The sequence below is a fragment of the Chlorocebus sabaeus genome, chromosome 25, assembly GCF_047675955.1.
Source record: "Chlorocebus sabaeus isolate Y175 chromosome 25, mChlSab1.0.hap1, whole genome shotgun sequence".
Classification (NCBI taxonomy): Eukaryota; Metazoa; Chordata; class Mammalia; order Primates; family Cercopithecidae; genus Chlorocebus; species Chlorocebus sabaeus.
Window position 1 is genome coordinate 42,066,822 of NC_132928.1, and position 21,710 is coordinate 42,088,531.

The window sequence follows — 21,710 nt, forward strand, 5'->3', positions numbered from 1 at the left end:
CCTAGTAGGGGCCAACTGACACCTCATACAGCCAGGTGCCCCTCAGAGACAAAGCTTCCAGGGGAAGTATCAGGCAGCCATATTTGCTGTTCTGCAATATTTGCTGTTCTGCAGCCTCCGCTGGTGATACCCAGGCAAACAGGGTCTGGAGTGGACCTCCAGCAAACTCGCAAACAGAGTCTGGATTGAACCTCCAGCAAACTCCAATAGACCTGTAGCTGAGGGACCTGACTGTTAGAAGGAAAACTAACAAATGGAAAGGAATAGCATCAACATTAACAAAAAGGACATCCACACCAAAACCCCATCTGTAGGTCACCATCATCAAAGACCAAAGGCAGATAAAACCACAAAGATGGGGAGAAACCAGAGCAGAAAAGTCAGAGCACCACTTCTCCTCCAAAGGATCGCAGCTGAATGCAGAATGACTTTGATGAGTTGACAGAAGTGGGCTTCAGAAAGTCAGTAATAACATACTTCTCAGAGCTAAAGGAGGATGTTTGAACCCATCACAAGGAAGCTGAAAACCTTGAAAAATGATTAGACGAATGGCTAACTAGAATAAACAGGGTAGAGAAGACCTTAAATGACTTGATGGAGCTGAAAACCATGGCACGAAAACTATGTGATGCATGCTCAAGCTTCAGTAGCTAATTCAATCAAGTAGAAGAAAGGGTAACAGTAATTGAAGATCAAATTAATTAAAAGAAGCATGAAGAGAACTTTAGAGAAAAAAGACTAAAAAGAAAGGAACAAAGCCTCCAAGAAATATGGGACTATGTGAAAAGACCAAATCTCCGTTTGATTGGTGTACCTGAAAGTGACAGGGAGAATGGAACCAAGCTGGAAAACACTCTTCAGGATATTATCCAGGAGAACTTCCCCAACCTAGCAAGGCAGGCCAACTTTCAAATTCAGGATATACAGAGAACACCACAAAGATACTCCTCAAGAAGACTAACCCCAAGCCGCATAATTGTCAGATTCACTAAAGTTGAAATGAACGAAAAAATGCTAAGGGTAGTCAGAGAGAAAGGTCGGGTTACCCACAAAGGGAAGCCCATCAGACTAACAACAGATCTCTCGGCATCGATGCTAGGAAGAAACTGCATCAAGTAACAGGCAAAATCAACACCGTAACATCACAATTAAAAGAACTAGAGAAGCAAGAGCAAATACATTCAAAAGCTAGTAGAAGGCAAGAAATAACTAAGATTAGAGCAGAACTGAAGGTAATAGAGACACAAAAAGCCCTTCAAAAAATAAATGAATCCAGGAGCTGGATTTTTGAAAAGATCAACACAATTGATAGACAGCTAGCAAGAGTAATAAAGAAGAACAGAGAGAAGAATCAAATAGACACAATAAAAAATGATAAAGGAGGTATCACCAGCATACCACAGAAATACAAACTACCATCAGAGAATACTATAAACACCTCTATGCAAATACACTAGAAAATCTAGAAGAAATAGATAAATTCCTGGACACATACACCCTCCCAAGACTAAACCAGGAAGAAGCTGAATCCCTGAATAGACCAATAACAGGCTCTGAAATTGAGGCAATAATTAATAGCCTACTAACAAAAAAAAGTCCAGGACCAGAAGGATTCACAGTCAAATTCTACCAGAGGTACAAGGAGGAACTGGTATGATTCCTTCTGAAAATATTCCAATCAATAGAAAAAGAGGGAACCCTCCCTAACTCATTTTATGAGGCCAGCGTCATCCTGATACCAAAGCCTGGCAGAGACACAACAAAAAAAGAGAATTTTAGACCAGTATCCCTGATGAACATCTGTGTGAAAATCCTCAATAAAATACTGGCAAACCAAATCCAGCAGCACATCAAAAAGCTTATCCATCAAGATCAAGTGGGCTTCATCCCTGGGATGCAAGGCTGGTTCAACATACATGAATCAATAAATGTCATCCATCATATAAATGGGACCAAAAACAAAAACCACATGATTATCTCAATAGATGTAGAAAAGGCCTTTGACAAAATTCAACAACCCTTCATGCTAAAAGCTCTCAATAAACTAGGTACTGATGGAATGTATCTCAAAATAATAAGAGCTATTTATGACAAACCCACAGCCAGTATCATACTGAATGGGCAAAAACTGGAAGCATTCTCTTTGAAAATTGGCACAAGACAGGATGCCCTCTCTCACCACTCCTATTCAACATATTGTTGGAAGTTCTGGCCAGGGCAATCAGGCAAGAGAAAGAAATAAAGGAAAAGAGGAAGTCAAATTGTCCCTGTTTGCAGATGACATGATTGTATATTTAGAAAACCCTATCCTCTCAGCCCAAAATCTCCTTAAGCTGATAAACAACTTCAGCAAAGTCTCAGGATACAAAATCAATGTGCAAAAATCACAAGCATTCTTATACACCAATAACAGAGAGCCAAATCATGAGTGAACTCCCATTCACAATTGCTTCAAAGAGAATAAAATACCTAGGAATCCAACTTACAAGGGATGTGAAGGATCTCTTCAAGGAGAACTACAAACCACTGCTCAGGGAAATAAAAGAGGACACAAACAAATGGAAGAACATTCCACACTCATGGATAGGAAGAATCAATATAAGTCATGCTACTATAAAGACACTTGCACACGTATGTTTATTGCCGCACTATTCACAGTAGCAAAGACTTGGAACCAATCCAAATGTTCATCAATGATAGACTGGATTAAGAAAATGTGGCACATATACACCATGGAATACATGCAGCCATAAAAAAGGATGAGTTCATGTCCTTTGTAGCAACATGGATGAAGCTGGAAACCATCATTTGTAGCCAACTATCACAAGGATAGAAAACCAAAGACTGCAGGTTCTCACTCATAGGTGGGAATTGAACAATGAGAACCCTTGGACACAGGGCGGGGAACATCACACACTGGGGCCTGTTGTGGGGTGGGGGGCTGGGGGAGGGATAGCATTAGGAGAAATACCTAATGTAAATGACGAGTTAATGGGTGCAGCAAATCGGCACGGCACATGTGTACATATGTAACAAACCTTCATGTTGTGCACATGTACCCTAGAACTTAAAGTATAATAATAAAAAAAAACCTTCATAGATAATATGACAGTTACATGATAGAGATTTTTATATATGCATACATACACACAGACACTATATATACACACACATGCACATACATGTATATGTCTGTCTATATAAGTATATTTGATATGTATATATGTACATATAAATGATATATATGTATGCATATATGTATGAGTATGTATATATGTACATACATGTCTTCCTTCATCAGGGTTAATAAATAGCAACCAGATAGAAAACTATATGTAATGCATCATTTTATAATCCCTAGGGAGGATATTAGTATGATGTAGGAGCCAGCTCTCCTTATGTATATGGAGAATTAATAAAGATAGATAATATTTTCTCTCATTTTACTGCATCATTTACCCTTCATCACAGGAAGAAATTATCACATTACTTTTTCCAAACTAGTTGAAAACTCTCATTGGTAAAGTTTAAGGAGCAAGCCAATACTAAGCTATTAATTTTATGTAAAACATATTGTTTATCCTATGAAATGTAATGAAAAGTTAGAAGAGAGAGAAAGGAAAAGGAAGTTTTCTTGTGTCTCCATGACTCTTCATTTATTCATTCTTATATCCAACAAATACTCATGGAGCTCCTGAGACATAGTTGGTACTCTTTTAGGCCCTGTGATATATGCATAGGAAACAAAGCATCCAGAAGTAGCTATGCTCCTCCACTCTGCTTCCTCTGCACAAATATACAAAACTCATAAGAAATTAACTCATGTATATGGACATGGCGTTTCATTGTTTTAAAAAATTTTATTGTCATTCAATTTATAATATAAATCTTTTTACTACTCCACACCACTTAGCCACCTAGTGTCAGAATACCAAATATGGATCATATTGAGCACAATGAAAACTTTATTTTGGGGGCCAGTGGAGGAGATAACGAAGTTGTTTTAGCCTTCATAGATGTCCAAAAAAAAATTGTTCTGAATATGAAAGATTCAGTAATAAGGCGTCCAATGAAGTTTAAAACATCTTCATGTTTCTTTATTTTTTTTCTTTTTAAAACGACAATTGTTCCTAAATAAAGGAACGGACTGACAAGTGATTATAAAAAACCGTTTAAAGTCCTTGATGTGATTTAGATTTGCGTATCCACCCAAATCTCATGTTGAATTGGAAGAAAGTCCTAGTGGGAGGTGATTGGATCATGGGGGCAGGTTTCCCCGTTGCTGTTCTCATGACAGTGAGTGAGTTTTCGCGAGATCTGATGGTTTAAAAGTGTGTGGCACTTCCCCCTTTGCTCTTTCCTTCTCCTGCTTCCATGTAAAGAAGATGTTTGCTTCCCCTTTGCCTTCTGCGATGACTGTAAGTTTCCGAGTCATAGCTTCCCAGTCATGCTTCCTGTTAAGCCTGCGGAACTGTGAGTCAACTGAACCTCTTTTCTTCCTAAATTACCCAGTCTCAGGTAGTTCTTTGTAGCCGTGTAAGAATGGACTAATACAGTTATTAAAGAAATAGTTACTCTAGAATATATGTGCTTCAGAATTTAGAACTAAAGTAGGAAAATCTTGTCCATTGGCAAATATTTGATGCCACTGGGAATGCTCTTGTTGTTTTATTGAAAGCTAACATTATTTTAGTAAAGTATTTGAACCATGGCTCAAGATAACCAAGGCTTTTTTGTTTAGGTTTATATTCATTTACAAATATATGTATTTTTTATTCTTGTATCTCAGCGATCATTCAGATTCTTGAAAAGCAGAGCAAAAAGAGCAGAAAAAAATCCTGTCTTTTACTTAGGAAAGACAAATAATAAACAGAATAGCAAGTATTATTTCAAACAAGAGTAAATGATATTGAAATAGGCAGATAATACTGCGACAGGGACATTTGAGCAGAGATCTGAAGGATTTAGGGTCTGTCTGAAAAAGACCATTATGAGAAGAGGGAAAGCAAATGCAAAGTCATGAGTCTAGAGGGTCCCTGATTTGTTTCAAATACAGTGGAGACGCCCATGTGGCTGCAGCAGAAAGAGCAAAGGCAAAATTGTGAGATGAGTCAAAGCAGCAGATATTAAGGGTGAGGTTCAAATCATATGTAGCTTTTTGTCATTAGAAGAATTTTGACTTTTATGCTGAGTTAAATGGGGACTTGCCAGAGTGTTTCAGGTGGAGTGACATGATCAGACTGTTTTAGAAGAATCACTTGGAGTTCTGTGCTGAAAATACATTGTGTCTATGGATAGAGGATACTAATCTGCAATTCATAGGCTTATAGATGACATTTAAAGTTGTGAAATAGATTTAATCCTATTATGTCTAGTTATAACGTAGAAAGTCTCAAGTAACTGTTGTTTTTATGCTAACAACAAAGCACACTGGAACTACATAGTGATTTTCCCCTTAATTTCTTTTATCAATCAAAGAGCTAAAAATGCATAGAGATTATAACTTTTTTAGTTTGACTTAATTAGAGAGATGAAAATGCATAGAAATCTAACAAAACTGTATTTCAAAAAGGTACGAGCATTTCTTAGGAGAGAAGAGACAGACATACAGCTACTTTCATCCATGTTGAAGCATTGTGAAGAGAGAGAATCCAAAATAGACAGAAGTTAGTGATTAAATATGGGCCACATTTTCTCCAAGATTAGTAACCATTGCAAAGATGTTTACCCTCAATACATTTACTCAACATTGTACCAAAATTCCTAGGCAGTATGATATAAGTAAAAGAAATACTATATAGAAAGATTGGAAAGAAAGAAAAAGTAAAACCATTTTTATTTTCATACATAATTGGGTATGTAGAAAACTATGAAATATACAAAAAATTCAAATTAATACATGCATTGGGAAGGTTGCAAGATAAAATGTCAATATAAAAATCAATTGTATTTTTATATACTGGTCAAAAAATGTAGAGAAAAACAAAAAATGATACAATTTACATTAATATCTAAAAATGTAAAATGCCAAGAAGTAAATCTAAACAAAAATGGAGTGTAGTAAGACTACTACTGTGAAAATTACAAAATGCAGTTGAGAGAAATTTAAGAAGACCTAAACAAATGGAAAAAATATGTTCATGAATAGGCAAATTTTCTTTTTTCCAAATTGATTTTTAAATCCAGCACAGTCTCGGTATAAATCCAGTTAACTTTTTTTTCTTTTAAATTTGTATTTATTTATTTATTTATTTTTATTATTATACTTTAAGTTCTGGGGTGCGTGTGCACAATGTACTGGTTTGGTACATAGGTATACATGTGCCATGTTGGTTTGCTGCATCAATCAAATCGTCATTTACATTAGCTATTTGTCCTAATGCCCTCCCTGCCCCAGTCCCCCAACCCCCGACAGGCCCCGGTATGTGTTGTTCCTCTCCCTATGTCCATGTGTTCTCATTGTTCAACTCCCACTTATGAGTGAGAACATGCAGTGTTTGATGTTCTCTTCTTGTGCCAGTTAGCTTTTTTTGAAGAATTTGTTGGGTGAATTCTAAAATACATATAGAAAATCAAAGGGACTTGAGACAGAAAAAACAATCTTGAAAAAAAGAAAAAGTTGTAGAACTTAGACCATCAAATTTCAAATTTTGTTCTAAAGTTGCAGTAAGCAGTTTACATGCAGATCAGTAGAATATAAAGAATAGAAAGTCCAGTAATAGAAGCACACATTATATGATTTATAGATTACTAAGCAAGTTACCAACTCAACTAATAGGGAAACATGTCTTTTTAAATTGTGGTAAGCTATACAGAATATACAATTGACTCTTTTAACCTTTTTTTTTTTTTCTTTTGGAGACATGGTCTCACTCTGTCACCCAGGCTGGAGTGCAGTGGCAAGATTTTGGCTCACTGCGTCTTCAACCTCCAAGGCTCAGGTGATCTTCCCACCTCAGCCTCCCGAGTAACTGGGATCACAGGCACATGCTACCACACGTGGCTTTTTTTTTTTTTTTTTTTTGTATAGAGACAGGGTCTCACTGTATTGCCCAGGCTGGTCTCAAACTCCAGGGCTCAAGCTATCCATCCACCTCGGTCTCCCAAAGTGCTGAGATTACTGGCATGAGCTGCTGCACCCTCACTGTTTTAACCATTTCTAAGCATAAAATTTAGTGGCATAGATAGTCACTATCCACTTCCACAACTTTTTTATCATCCCAAACTGAAACTTTGTACTGACTACAAAACAAATGCCCATTAACCTCTTCCCCCCATTTATTCCCCAGTAACCACTATTCTATTTTCTGTTTCTCTGGATTTAACATTTGACTCTTCTAGGTATTTTATGTAAGTGGGATTATGCAATATTTGTCCTTTGTGTCTTGTTAATTTCACTTACAATAATTCTTTTCAGTTCCATTGATGTAGCATTTATCAGATTTTCATTCCTTTTTAAGGCTTAATAATATTCTATTGTATGTATGTACCGTGTTTTGTATATTCATTCATCTATCAGTGGGCACTTGGGTTAGTTCCATCTTTTGGTTATTGTGAATAATTTTGCAATAAATATGAGTGCACAAATATCTGTTGGAGACCCTGCTTTCAATTATTTCAGGTATATACACAGAAATGAAATTGCTGGGCTGTGTTGGAACTCTATGTTTAATTAATTATTATTATTATTATTTTTTTGAGATGGAGTCTAGCACTGTCACCCAGGCTGGAGTGCAGTGGCTCAATCTCAGCTCACTGCAAGCTCTGCTTCCCAGATTCATTCCATTCTCCTGCCTTAGCCTCCTGAGTAGTTGGGGCTACAGGTGCCCACTACCACGCCTGGCTAATTTTTTATTTTTTTAATTTTTTTTTTTTATTTTTAGTAGAGACGGGGTTTCACCATGTTAGCCAGGATGGTCTCGAACTCCTGACCTCGTGATCTGCCCGCCTCAGTCTCCCAAAGTGCTTGGATTACAGGCATAAGTCACGGCTATGTTTAATTTTTTAAGGAAATATCATATTGTTTTGTACAGAGACTTCACCATTTGACACTGCCACTAGCAAAATACAAGGGTTGCAATTTCTCCATATCCAATGACAACAGTTGTTATTTCTTATTATTTTCTTTTAGTAATAGCCATAATAATGTGTTAGTTAGGTTGGGCCTCCATAACAAAATACCACAGACTGCATGTTTTAAACAACAGAAACTTATTTTCTCACAGTTCTAGAAGCTGGGTAATTCAGTTTCAGGTAAGGTCTCTCCTTGGCTTGTAGAAAACCAGCTTCTCATTGCGTTCTTTCACATGGTTTAGAAAGCATTTCTTTAACACATGAAAACACAAACCTTGATTTTTATCTCACTTTATACAAAAAATTTAATTTATATAGACCATAGACCTGAATGTAAAAACTTGCAAATAACTTCTCAGAAAATCAAAGAATAATATTTAAGTAATTTTGGATAGCCTAACATAACTGATGCAGGACACGAAAAACTAACTATAAGAAGGAGAAACTTAAATTCCAAAATTAAAAAATATATTCTGCCTGGCAAAATGACTACTAATAAAATTAAAAGGCAAGTCAATGTTCGAGAAATTTATTCAATGTTCGAGAAATTTATTCAAAATATATATAGTAGAAAAAGCACCTGTACCCAAATCATATGAAGAGCTTTCACAAGTCAACAATAAAAAGACAACTCAATAAAACATGAACAAATATCTTCAATAGATACTTCTCTAAAAAGATTTTAACAGACACTAGAATGAGTAAAATAAAAATGACAAATAATGGAACACAGAGCAGCTGATCACACTTGCTGGTGGTATTATAAAATGGTTCAACAATTTTGGAGAACAGTTTGAAAATTTGCTGTAAAATTTGTTATATCTACACTATAGCCTAGCTTTTTTGTCCTAGATACTTATTCAAGATAAATAAAAATGTGTCCACAAAACAATTTGGAAAATAGTATCCGCGGTAGCCTTATTAATAAGAATATCTAATTGGAAATAATACAAATTTCCATCACAAGAGAATCAATAATTAAAATGCAACATATTTTTGAAATTTAATACTGAGTTATCAGATTGATACCTATTGATACCTGCAACAATATGCATGATTCTCAAAAACATTAAACTGGTTGGGCACGGTGGCTCACACCTGTAATCCCCGCACTTTGGGAAGCTGAGGTAGGCAGATCACGAGGTCAGGAGATTGAGAGCTTCCTGGCTAACACAGTGAAACCCGGTCTCTACTAAAAACACAAAAAATTAACCAGGCGTGGTGGTGGTGGGCACCTGTAGTCCCAGCTACTGGGGACGCTGAGGCAGGAGAATGGTGTGAACCCGGGAGGTGGAACTTGCAGTGAGCCAAGATCGCGCCAGGGCTATCCAGCCAGGATCTCCAGCCTGGGCGACAGAGCCAGACTCCATCTCAAAAAATAAAAATAAAAAATAAAAAATAAAGTGAACAAAATAACCAAGGCAAAAAATAATACACATTATATTCATTGTTATGATTTCTAAAAGGCAGAATTATTCTAAGACAAGAGAAATAATAAAATGGATCCCTAGCTTTATATTGGGGCAAAAATGAGGGGCTGATCGAAAAGGGAAAGAATGGAACATTCTGGAATGATAGAAATACTATGTATCTTGTTTTTGCTGGTGATTTCCTGGATATACATAATTGCCAATATTCATCAAATTAATCACTTAAATATGTGAATTTTCTTTTAATTAAATTATACCTTACAGGTAGTGAGAGAAATTCCTTTTTCTTATAGAAAACTATGCTAGTAAGTCCAAGCTTTCTGTGTATAGGTAACAATTATAAATTCTGGACATTATACTAAAACACAACTGTCTGAGGACTCAGAGAAGCAAGTCAAATTAGGCAGAGTTGGAAAGTTAAAATTTGGGGAATTTATTTGATTGAAATGAATTTTCCATATGTGCAGCTTTATCATGAGAGATACCACAGCTGTGGCTACAGCACAGAATTTCCCCAAATCTTCCTAGCCAGACGAATCAGGGGAAGAAACCTGGGGGAACTGAGAGTTCCCAGCAGAGTGAGGAGAGAATTTCTAGAATGAAGAGAACTGGAGAAAAAGAATCTCAGATTTGGTGCCCACTATGTATCTGGCTAAATCCTGAACTATTCATCTTATAGGAAGATGGATATTCCAGTTAAAGTCTGAGCCATTGCCTACCCTAGTAATGGCAGAGTAAACAAAGAAATTAATCATTTGCCAAAACAAAAACATTAGTACACTTTAAAGGAATATAAGTGAATCCATATTTACTACTACATAACATTCATGATGTCTGAGATACAATAACAAAAATTTTGAATCGTAAAGAGTTGGAAAAAAGCAACCTGTTCTCAAGGAAAAAGACAACAATAGATTCCAACTAATAGACGACCCACATGTTGAAATTATCAAGCAAGGACTATCAAGCAGATATAATGATGCTCAATGATGGAAAAGCAAATGTACTAGTATTAAATTTAAAATATGGAAATCTTAGGGAAAATATGCATGTGAATATGAAAGTAAACTAAATACAAATTTTGGAACTTAAAAATGTTGGAACTAAAGAAAAATACATATTATGGTCTTAAGAAAACAAGGGATGTGACGGAGAAAATAACTAGTGAATCTGAAGATAAATTAATAGAAATAATTCAAGTAGAAAAAAAAAAGGGAGCAAGATATATTAAAATTTAACAAACTCCAGGAACCTGTTGAACAATAATCTAATTGTTCAAAATGTCTAATATATGTGTATTTGGAGAGTCAGAAGGAAAGGAAAAGGTAAATGTAGCAAAAATAAATTATTTGAAGAAATCATGGAATAAATTTACAGATTCAAGAAACTCAGCTAACCCCAAATAGAATAAATACAAACAAAGACATGTCTAGGTGTAGAGGCAACACTGATGCAAACGTGTGGAGTTTCTATCAGGAACCACAGAAGCCAGAAGTCAGAGGATGCAGAAAAAAAAAAAAAAAAAAAAAAAAAAAAAATGAAAATTTCATGCTTATTTATGATTAAAACTCTAAGCAAACAAGGAATAGAGGGGAGCTTCCATTACTTGATAAAGGACATCTACAAAATATACAATAATTAATATTGAACAACTTCCCCACCCCAAGATTTGGAACAAGGCAAAAAGGTCTGATGTCACTTGTTCTATTCAATATCATATTAGAGGTCCTAGCCACTATAATAATGCAAGAAAAAAAAAGTTAAAACAATAAAAATGTGGGAAGGAAAATATTCTCTGTATGTGGATGACAGAATTGTTTGGATAGCAAATCTAAAGGAGTCTACCAAAAACAAACAAGCAAACAAATAAAAAGTATTACAATTAATACGTGAATTTAACAAGATCATGGGATACAAGTTTAATATAAAAAAATTACTTTATGTATAAGAATTAAGCAATCACAAAATAAAATTTTAAGGTACTTGTTTTTCATTGGTTACAAAAGCATAAAACAACTAGGAATGAATTTAACAGTTTTGCAAAATCTTTTACTGAACACTACAGAGCTCTACTTAGAGAAATTAAAGAACACCTAGATAGTCTGTGTTCATCAACTGCAACACAGTGTTGTTAAGATGTCAATTCTTTGCAAATTATCTATCAATAAAATCAAGTGCCAATCAAAAATCAAATATAATTTTGTGAATGAAGTTGACAAGTTTATTCTAAAATTTATATGAAAATTCAATTTAGATTACCAAAACAAGTTTAAAATTAAAAAAGAAAGTTGAAAGACAAACTACCTGATTTTAAGATTTAAATTAAATCTATAGTAATCAAGAGACTATGGAATTAGTGAAATGATAGGCATAGAGGTCAGTGGAATATAAAAAAAGAACTCAGAAATAAACCCACATATACACAGTATTGAAGATATATATCTCCAGAAACATATACATACACACACATATATATACACACACACATATATGTGTGTGTGTGTGTGTGTGTGTGTATTTTCCCCTAAGGATTATCCCTATATCTCCAGAAATTAGAGAAAAATTAGCTGAGAAATTTGGAAAATGTGAAAAAAATATAAATCTGCAAGCATTAAGCTTACATAAAGATAAAATTTGAAGAACTCTACTAACATCAAATCAAGAGAAAGAACAGAAAACACTAACACATGGTTGTGACATTTAAAACCAACATTTGCATGAACTGGGTCCAGAGCATGTAGGAAAGAGGCAGTCACAATGCTTGTAGCAGTCGCCATGTTTTATTTGTGGGTCTGTAGTCCCATCTACTCATAATGGTGAATCATTGCAAATAAAATAACTGTTGATAAGTTTAAATACGTGGTATGCTTTTTGAAAGTATATACCTATGAGTGGTGTTTCCAAGAAGTTACATGTTTTGGGAGAAGAATAAGTCTTTAAATTGGCAATTTCAGCAAGTCGTTTTGCATAATGCAGTAAACTTGCTAGGAGATCCAAATGTTACATTATTCAAATGCTATCCAATAAAGCCTGCTGGTGTTTTTCAGTGCTTGAATATCCATTATAAGCTATAATTCTTTATCAATACTATAAAAGAAAATATTGCAAAGATAAGATGTTATGGAATACTTTGTCAATACTTTTAGAAACTGTCTTAAATTCTGAATCATCAAAGCAATATTACTTTTTATGGCAAAGCTAAACAAAGGCAAGCAGAAAGCAGTTTCATAAACTAAAATGGAAACAAGCTTATGTATTGGTGACAATTTTTCCATTGATCTCTCATGTGTCCACATGTCAAGATAATAGCTCATTTGCTCCAAATAGTATTTTTAAGTGTTTAAATACACAAGTGTCAGGGAATATAGAGATAGCTCTCCACAAAGGATTTGCTTACATCTCAGGATATTAAACATAAAAATGTCTCTCACCTCCTTCGTTGGTGCATATGTGATTATACTCCCGGGTAATACAATTAATGCCTCTCTCTGAAGGGGAGAATAGGCAGGTTTGCCAATGACCTCCTATATAATAATCAAGCCTTTCTAATATCAGTGATTCTCTCTCCTAACATACTCCATTGTGTATATAGACAACAGCCACCCCTCATCACATCATCTTCTAACAAAGGAACTAGGGTAACTGACACAGCAATGCTTCTCTGGCTTCTGCTATTGCTCTGAATAACAAGCTGTCCTTTATCTCTGACCCAGGATTCTCATGTCTTCTGACATATATGAAGCAGTGCCAAGCTACGTTGTTAGATGCAAGCACTGCAAAACCTCAGACCTTTTACATTTCCTCAAAATATAAACATATATCCTAAAATTTTAACTTGAAAGTTGTTTTAGATTTTTTTTAGAAGAGAATTTGAAAAGAAGACTGAGAGAGAATAGCCAATGAAGTAGGGGTTCCACCAAAAGATAGTGGTTGCATACAAAATCAAGTTAAATGAGTTACACTCTGTAGAATGTTGTTGGCAAACAAATAAAATGCGGGAGGAGATTTGACCATCAAATGTATTAGCATAGGAGCCATTAGCAACTTTAGCAAGAGTTCTTTCAGTGGAGTGGTAGAAATGAAAGTCTGTCCAGGGTGTGTTCCAGAGAGAAGAGCAGAGAGGAGCTGAGATGGCAAGTATAGATACCCTCATTTTAGAAGAAGGAGAATAAGAGTCAGGAAATTTAGAAAAAAATACCCTTAAAATCTCACTGGTAAGTAATGATGCTGAGATTATCTGGTGCTGTTGGCTCCCATTCTCTTTCCATTATAACGTGTAGCCTACCATACAGAAAGTCAGAGCTGTCAGGGTCTTAATTTTCTTGACAGATGAGAATTTAGAAGTCATTTGTGAATTAATAGCACTATTCTGAATCATGATTGAGATGGACCGTACATTGGCCAGCTATACTTTTATGTAAATGAAGATATATTAGATTTAAAATGATGGCTAGGTGATTTAGATTTCAATTGACTCTGAGAATTTAGGGTTTATTGCCCGGGGAAAACTCTAATTCTCATGTATTATGATTGACTGACTGCTCTTTTGTTATGGGAATATAATTTGATTTTAGTCAGGTTTTACAATGGAATTTAGTTTTTTTCTTATTATTTTTTTAAGTGTATGGTAGTATCTATTTTGGTCCTTGCATAAATTTTGTGCCAGAATGGCCATCTCAAACCACACAGCTGCTCTCAAATTTCAGTGAATTTTGATTAATGCGACATCTGCCCTGTCCGTCTTGTGCTTGCCCATGTATTAATACCCAGCTTTGTATGGCTCCAGGAGTCTCTCAAGCATAGAATAAATAAGTTCCAATGACTTAGAACCTTCTGCTTCAGCTGATTGTAAAAGTTTTTTTTTGTTGTTGATTTTTTCTCTTTTTTGGCTAGTTTAAAATTTCTCCTGTTCTCTCAGAACAGGTCAAATAATCAATGGTTAAAATATATATTTCAAAAAGGTTAGTGTTTCTATTTCTCCCCAAGAAAAATAAGCTTCCTCTTTTAAGAAAAAATAACTGGTTTTGAAACCATTTATAGCTAGATATTACAATAGGAGTTTTATGTCAGCTCATTAAAATGGTTTCCATTTCACAGGGAGCTGAAATACACTATTCTGAAGTTATTCTAAAAATCAGAGTTACAAATTTTAATTGTATTATATCACATTTTGCTAAGTATATAATTTTACTACATACTTTAAAACAATTCAAAGCTAAAAATATTTATAAAATATGATTTTCCTTAATGAGATTTCTATCCAAAGAGGCACAAAGCAAAAGAATAAAGAACACTGCTAACTTTAATCTTCTACAAGACAGATTCCATGTGAGCGTTATATTTTAAAAAATCAATCAGAAAAATAAATATTGCTGGGTCAGAATAATTTAAGGACATACTAATTTCAGCCTTAACTTTGTTTTTCCATCATATATCCTCTTGCTTATTCTAAGAATTTTGCTGCAGGCCAAGAGCCAAGTTATCAATAGACTATATGGCAATCTGGTTTTTCTCTTTCAATTTTCTCTCTAACTTTATAGGACTATATGAGACTAGAGAGATGAGTGGTCAAGGCATCCAGGAAAAGAGAAAATCTCTCTAATTTTCAGAGAAAGAGTTCTGTAGGTGGATGGTATGGCCCATGTCTTTTCATTTCCCTAGGTTGGCAGCATATCCTCCTGGTAGGGAGAAGTTTGTATGTAGCACCAAGGCAGTATGATCCCTAGGTATAAGGGTCCCCAGCCTCAGCAAAAAATCATGGAATATGAGAAACTGACAAACTTCAATCTCAAAGATAAGTCTTAGGCAAGAAGTATGTCAGCATGGAGATCATATCATCTTGGATGCTCTAAAAAAGTTCCTGCAGTGACAAGTTGAATTTCACTAGCCAGGAGATATAATGGCTTAGAGTCTGATATAACCAGATTTCAAGAAAATAAATATTATGACATTTCCTATATGAAGTGTCTCTAACATGTTAAGTATAATATTGAAAACTGTTATTAAATTGCAAGTTAAATTTCACACATGAAACTTTGTATGCAATAACAGATCAAATATTTTATTCTCATTTCATATAACCTTTACAATAATCACATGAATAGAGATAATCATTCTCCATTTAAAAACTTTATAAAATTATACTCAAAAAGCTAGATTGCTTATCTAAGAGGGAAAGAATGATATTCAAATTCTGTCCAATTCCTGTCTTTCCACTATATACTACAGTTTCAAGAAGATACTTTTATTTTAGGAAGTAACCACTATATCACTTCCTCACAAGGGACTTCTATTAGAGTAATAATGCTAGCCTTTCTTTGAATATTTCACTCTATCTTGCCTCTAAGAGGAGGCCGAGGGGTCCTTTTAGACTTTGTTTCTGAGCCAATCAACCTGCCTATAGAACACACATGTTTTGTGCTACCCTTTCTCTTAAGTTAAAGGAAACGACTGTTTGGAGGTCTTATGGTTTCTCAGCTCTGACTGAGACCAAATGGGCAACTTAATTCTTGAGTCCAGAGTTGGAAAGACCATGCACATCCTATCAAGGTTGTTGGATCTTTTTTCCAGTAATATAACTCATATTTTTATCTCTTTATTTTGAAAACTTGTGCTCATTTTTCAATTATTTCCAAACTTATAAAGGTAGAAAGGTGTTTGTTGGTCCCCATCAAAGTCTACCTTCTGTGCTTGAGTAGCAACTTTCAAATTCCTGTACTTAAATTCACTCAGTAGCTCTTCATGTGGACTCATTTGGCTGAAAATGGTAGCAATCCAAGTCAATCTAAGTTGATTAGGAGAAAAAGGATAATGAATAAGATCAGAAGATAGTTTAGGGTGCAAGCAGGTATCAGGAACACTGAAATCATGAACTTGAATCTTCTGGTCTTTTATCTGGGTTTATTTTTATGTTGCCTTCGTTACTTTCCCCACATGGTGAGTAACATGACCATAATGCTCCCGATGCTTAATTTTCTTTTTTTTGAGATGGAGACTTGCTCTGTCACCAGGCTGCAACGCAGTGGCACGATCTTGGCTCACTGCAACCTCTGCCTCCCGGGTTCACACCATTCTCCTGCCTCAGCCTTCCAAGTAGCTGGGACTACAGGCACGTATCACCACACCCAGCTAATTTTTGTATTTTTGGTAGAGACAGGGTTTCAGTATGTTGGCCTCGATCTCTTGAACTTGTGTTCCACCAGCCTCGGCCTCCCAAAGTGCTGGGATTACAAGCGTAAGCCACCATGCCAGGTCAATGTTTAATTCTTTACTTCTGACTTATAGGACTCATAACTGCGGACATAGTTGCTATCTATACTCATGAAGATGTTCAAAAAAAATCCCAGAGAAAAATGCTGACTATTCCAATTTCATTCAGATACTAGACTGAACTAAGCAACTAGGGCAGTTAAATTTTATAAGAATATGACCATGCCAATGGTGGCAGTCATATAAATCAGGGAAAAATAGACAATGCAAGGGTAAGTCATGCTGGTTGCTCTGCCTGACATAATCTTCCCATGTATGTGCGTTTCTTTCTCCTGCTCTCTCTCATTTTATTCAGGTCTTTTCTCTGCTCATTTCACATCAAAGAGGCTTCCCTGACTACTCTAACTGAAACAACACCTCTCCCTCTCTGGGTGTTTACTCTGCATTACCTTTCAAATATAATACACCCAGCATAGAACTAACATATAATGACTGCTTAACAAATATTTGTTGAACAAATTGATGGAACAAGATATAAAAGGAAGAGAAAGAGAAGGGGAGGATCACAGCATCACAAGTAGCTTTCTCTTGTACTTACTACTCAGGTTCCTCTATAACTTTGTCACACTCAGAATGCAACATTGTCTCAACTTCTCTGCAAAGAAACTAGTTTTCTTCACTTTCTCAGTGAAATATTTTAAAATTAAAATCTTTGCTTCTGTGATTTTGCCACCACACTTGAAATGCTATCTTTAATAAATATGAAGATATATTTAAATAAAATATTAGTCATTTGGATTGATACATGGAATTTTATTAAGAATCAAAGTTGTATTCCTAGGTATTTTATTCTCTTTGTAGCAATTGTGAATGGGAGTTCACTCATGATTTGGCTCTCTGTTTTTCTGTTATTGGTGTATAGAAATGCTTGTGATGTTTGCACATTGATTTTGTATCCTGAGATTTTGCTGAAGTTGCTTATCAGCTTAAGGAGATTTTGGGCTGAGACAATGGGGCTTTCTAAATATATACAATCATGTCATCTGCAAATAGAGACGATCTGAATTCCTCTCTTCCTATTTGAATACCCTTTATTTCCTTTTTTTTTTTTTTTGAGACTGAGTCTCACTCTATTGCCCAGGCTGGAGTGCAGTGGCATGATCTCCGCTCACTGCAACCTCCACCTCCCTGGTTCAAGTGATTCTCATGCCTCAGCCTCCCAAGTAGCTGGGATTACAGGTATGTGCCACCACACCCAGCTAATTTTTGTATTTTTAGTAGAGGCAGGGTTTCACCATGTTGGCCAGGCTGGTCTCGAACTCCTGACCTCAGGTGATCCACCCACCTCAGCCTCCCAAAGTGCTGGGATTACAGGCATGAGCCACCACACCCAGCCGAATACCCTTTATTTCTTTCTCTTGTCTGATTGTTATGGCTAGAACTTCCAATACTATGTTGAATAGGAGTGGTGAGAGAGGGCATCCTTGTCTTGTGCTGGTTTTCAAAGGGAATGCTTCCATCTTTTGCCCATTCAGTATGATATTGGCTGTGGGTTTGTCATAAATAGCTCTTGCTATTTTGAGATATGTTCCATCAATACCTAGTTTATTGAGTGCTTTTAGCATTAAGGGGTGTTGAATCTTACCGAAGGCCTTTTCTGCATCTATAGGGATAATTATGTGGTTTTTGTCATTGGTTCTGTTCATGTTATGGATTACATTTATTGATTTGTGTATGTTGAACCAGCCTTGCATCCCAGAGATGAAGCCAACTGGATAAGCTTTTTAATGTGTCATCATCCTCAGTAAACTAACACAGGAACAGAAAACCAAACACCTCATGTTCTCACTAATAAGTGAGAGTTGAACAATGAAAACACATGGACATAGGAAGGGAAACATCACACACCAGGGCCTGTAGGGAGGTGTGGGGCAAAGGGAGGGATAGCACTAGGATAAATAGCTAATGCATCTGGGGGTGAAAACCTAGATGACAGGTTGATGGGTGCAGAAGCCACCATGGCACATGTATACCTATGTAACAAACCTGCACGTTCTACACATGCATTCCAGAACTTAAAGTATAACTTTAAAAAGGATCAAGTAGTTATTGAATATGGATGATATTATTTAAATAATTAATATTCCAATTATTAAAAGTAATTTACCTGAAAAATTAAACTTATTTTTTCTTTTTCTTCCAAAGACATGAAGAGACATTTTATTGCCCTAAATCAACTAAAACATGAGAGTAAATTTTAGGTTCTCTTGCCACCAAAAGAAAACACGAGTAACTGTGAGATGAAGGGTATGTTAATTTAGTTGGTTTTCATGCCCATTTTTTTTGTGTATGAGCATGTCAAAACATCATATTATGCAACTTAAATATATGCTATAAAAACATATAACATCTCCAAAGGCAGAAGCATAGGATACATATACAAGAGAGGAAGGTGGTAATACTGTTGCTGCTGTTGCTAACAATTGATGATGACAGTAACGATTATTTGTTGCTAGCAATCAATGATGATAATGGCAGTAATGATTATGACTAGTTTATTTACAATTTCAATCGAGACAGTCTGAAAAACTTAGAAAATGTATTTGCTATATATAAGTTGTAATTGGTTATCCACAACGATTTAATAAAAATGTTACTTAGGTGTTCCTCTTTTCTTTGGAGTGAGGCAGGGAGGGACATTACAATCTTTTAAACGAATAAGGTTTCAAGAAGCAAAAGGTGTTTTAGAGAGTGGAGTATTTCTTCAATCTTGGCAGCATCAATTAAATGTCATCATGGAAAACATTAATCCAAATTCATTTTTTTTTTTTTTAGCATCAGCAGTTTTCTAGCTTGTGTTACTGCCTATTCAAATGAAGTTCTATCAATCTTTTAATTCATTCCCCTCTTCTGTGCCTTTGACATAGGACTGCTGTCACAGAATTATCTTTTTGTTAGAAATAAAAATAAAACACACAAGAAAGATATACAGAAAGGTGACTTCATGTGTAGCTTTTTGAATTAAAATTTTCATGCTCCAGGTGTGTTCTGAATATTTTTACAAGTAAACAAAATTCTTCCACAATTGTCATTCCTAAATGTCCACATAGAGACTTCAATCCTTTCACACAGATGAGTTTGGAATATCAAGCCTTTTGCTTCACATATTGTTTCTAAAACATGTCAGGTAGAGGCAGGTCCTGGCTAAAGCAGGTTATGACTGTTATGGTGATGCTGCAGAGAAAGAGGACAAAAAAGAAGATGGGGGCAGAAAACTGCCTGCCACACAACAGCATGGGACTAATGGGTCAGGAGTCAGGACTCAAAGATTTACTGGCTGTGTCACATGGCTCTTCACTGACCTAGAAAGGCTTGAAGTCATGCTTAAATGAGGGGTGAGTGAGGCAACACAGAGGGAGCAGTTTGCAGGTGTAAAGGAGCCCTACCAATGTTATTTAGCAATCACAAACATAGTGCTTGTTCTAGGACAGGCACTGTTTTCAGCTTTATGTGGAAATCTGGCAACATTATCTACTGCGTACTATTATTTCCATTCTTCAGAAGGAGAAACTGCAGAGGTTATGTAATTTGCCCGTGGTTACACAGCTGTGGCTTTGGGATTCAGTTTAGCTTCAGAGTCACTTCTCGTTAAGACAGGCACTGTACTATAGTGTCTCCCATTGTTGTTAACTGTGGCTTCAAGCTATAGAGCCTCACGGTTTTCTAATCTGAGAAACGAGGGTGTTCTATTATGTTGTTTCCAAGGACTCTTTCAAATGTAACAGTAAATAACTCAAAGCCAGTGTGGTGGCCCGAGAGGGCTTCACTTTCAAGCTTGCCAGGTTTTAGAAGAATCTAGAGAATGGCGTAGTATCAGGACATGGAATCTGTCCTGCGTAAAGATTCCCTGATCTGCAAATCTCATTATTTCATGGATTTGAAGGCTCTGCTTGCCTCCTTGAATGACTTTGCATCCCTCTCATTTGCTGAGAGTTATGACAATATTGGATTACTGGCGGAACCAAGAGCATCACGTACTACAAACACACTCTTCCAGACCAATGGCTTTACTGAGGGAGTGATGGAGGAGGTGCTGTGAAGGAAGGCAGACCTCATTCTCTCCTACCATCCACCAATTTTCAGACCTATAAGGCACATAACTTAGAAAACCTGGAAAGAACTCCTGGTAATCCAGGATCTGGAGAACGAAGTTTGTATGTATTTTCCTCACATAGCCTATGATTAATTTTTTTTATTCCTCCCCTATAGAATGCAATGCAGGGAGTCTGCAACTGCTTGGCTAAAGAGCTTGGAGCTTGGACCTCCAGGCTGATGCATCCTTTCACAGCTTCCAACTACTCTGCAGAGAGAACCCACTGAAGACCTGGACAGAATCATGTCTGCAGTGAAAAAAAGTTGTGAATATTTGTTTTACTTCTTTGTCTGCTGGGATTGATGATGATAAACAAACATGGCTCAGTCTCAATTATACTCAGAAGACTTTGATGCAGGTAGTGGCTTTTCTCTCCCAGAACATAAAATGGCATCAAAAGACTGAAATTATGGACTGGAGAAGCCTTTGCTTCCACATACTGGAATGGGATGGTTGTGCATACTGGATGAATCTATCTCCCTGACAGCCATGACAGAGCAAATCAAAAGCCACTTAAAACTGTCACATATGTGCTTAGTTCTTAGAGTAGGGAGGACCTTAGAGTTCTAAAGTCAAAGTCATGGCCCTGTGTGCTGGTTCTGGGAGCAGCGTTCTGTAGAGTATGGAAGCTGATCTTTACCTCCCAGGTAGGATGTCTCATCATAATATTCCGAATGCTGCTTCCTAAGGAAGAAATGTCATCCTTTATGAACTCGGCAACACTGAATAAGGCTCTCTTTCTGACATTCGAGATATACTGGGTGCTTACTTGAAGAGTAAGATTAATATTATCCTTCAGAGACAAGCAAGGACCCTCTTTTTATGTAGTATAACACAGACAGGAA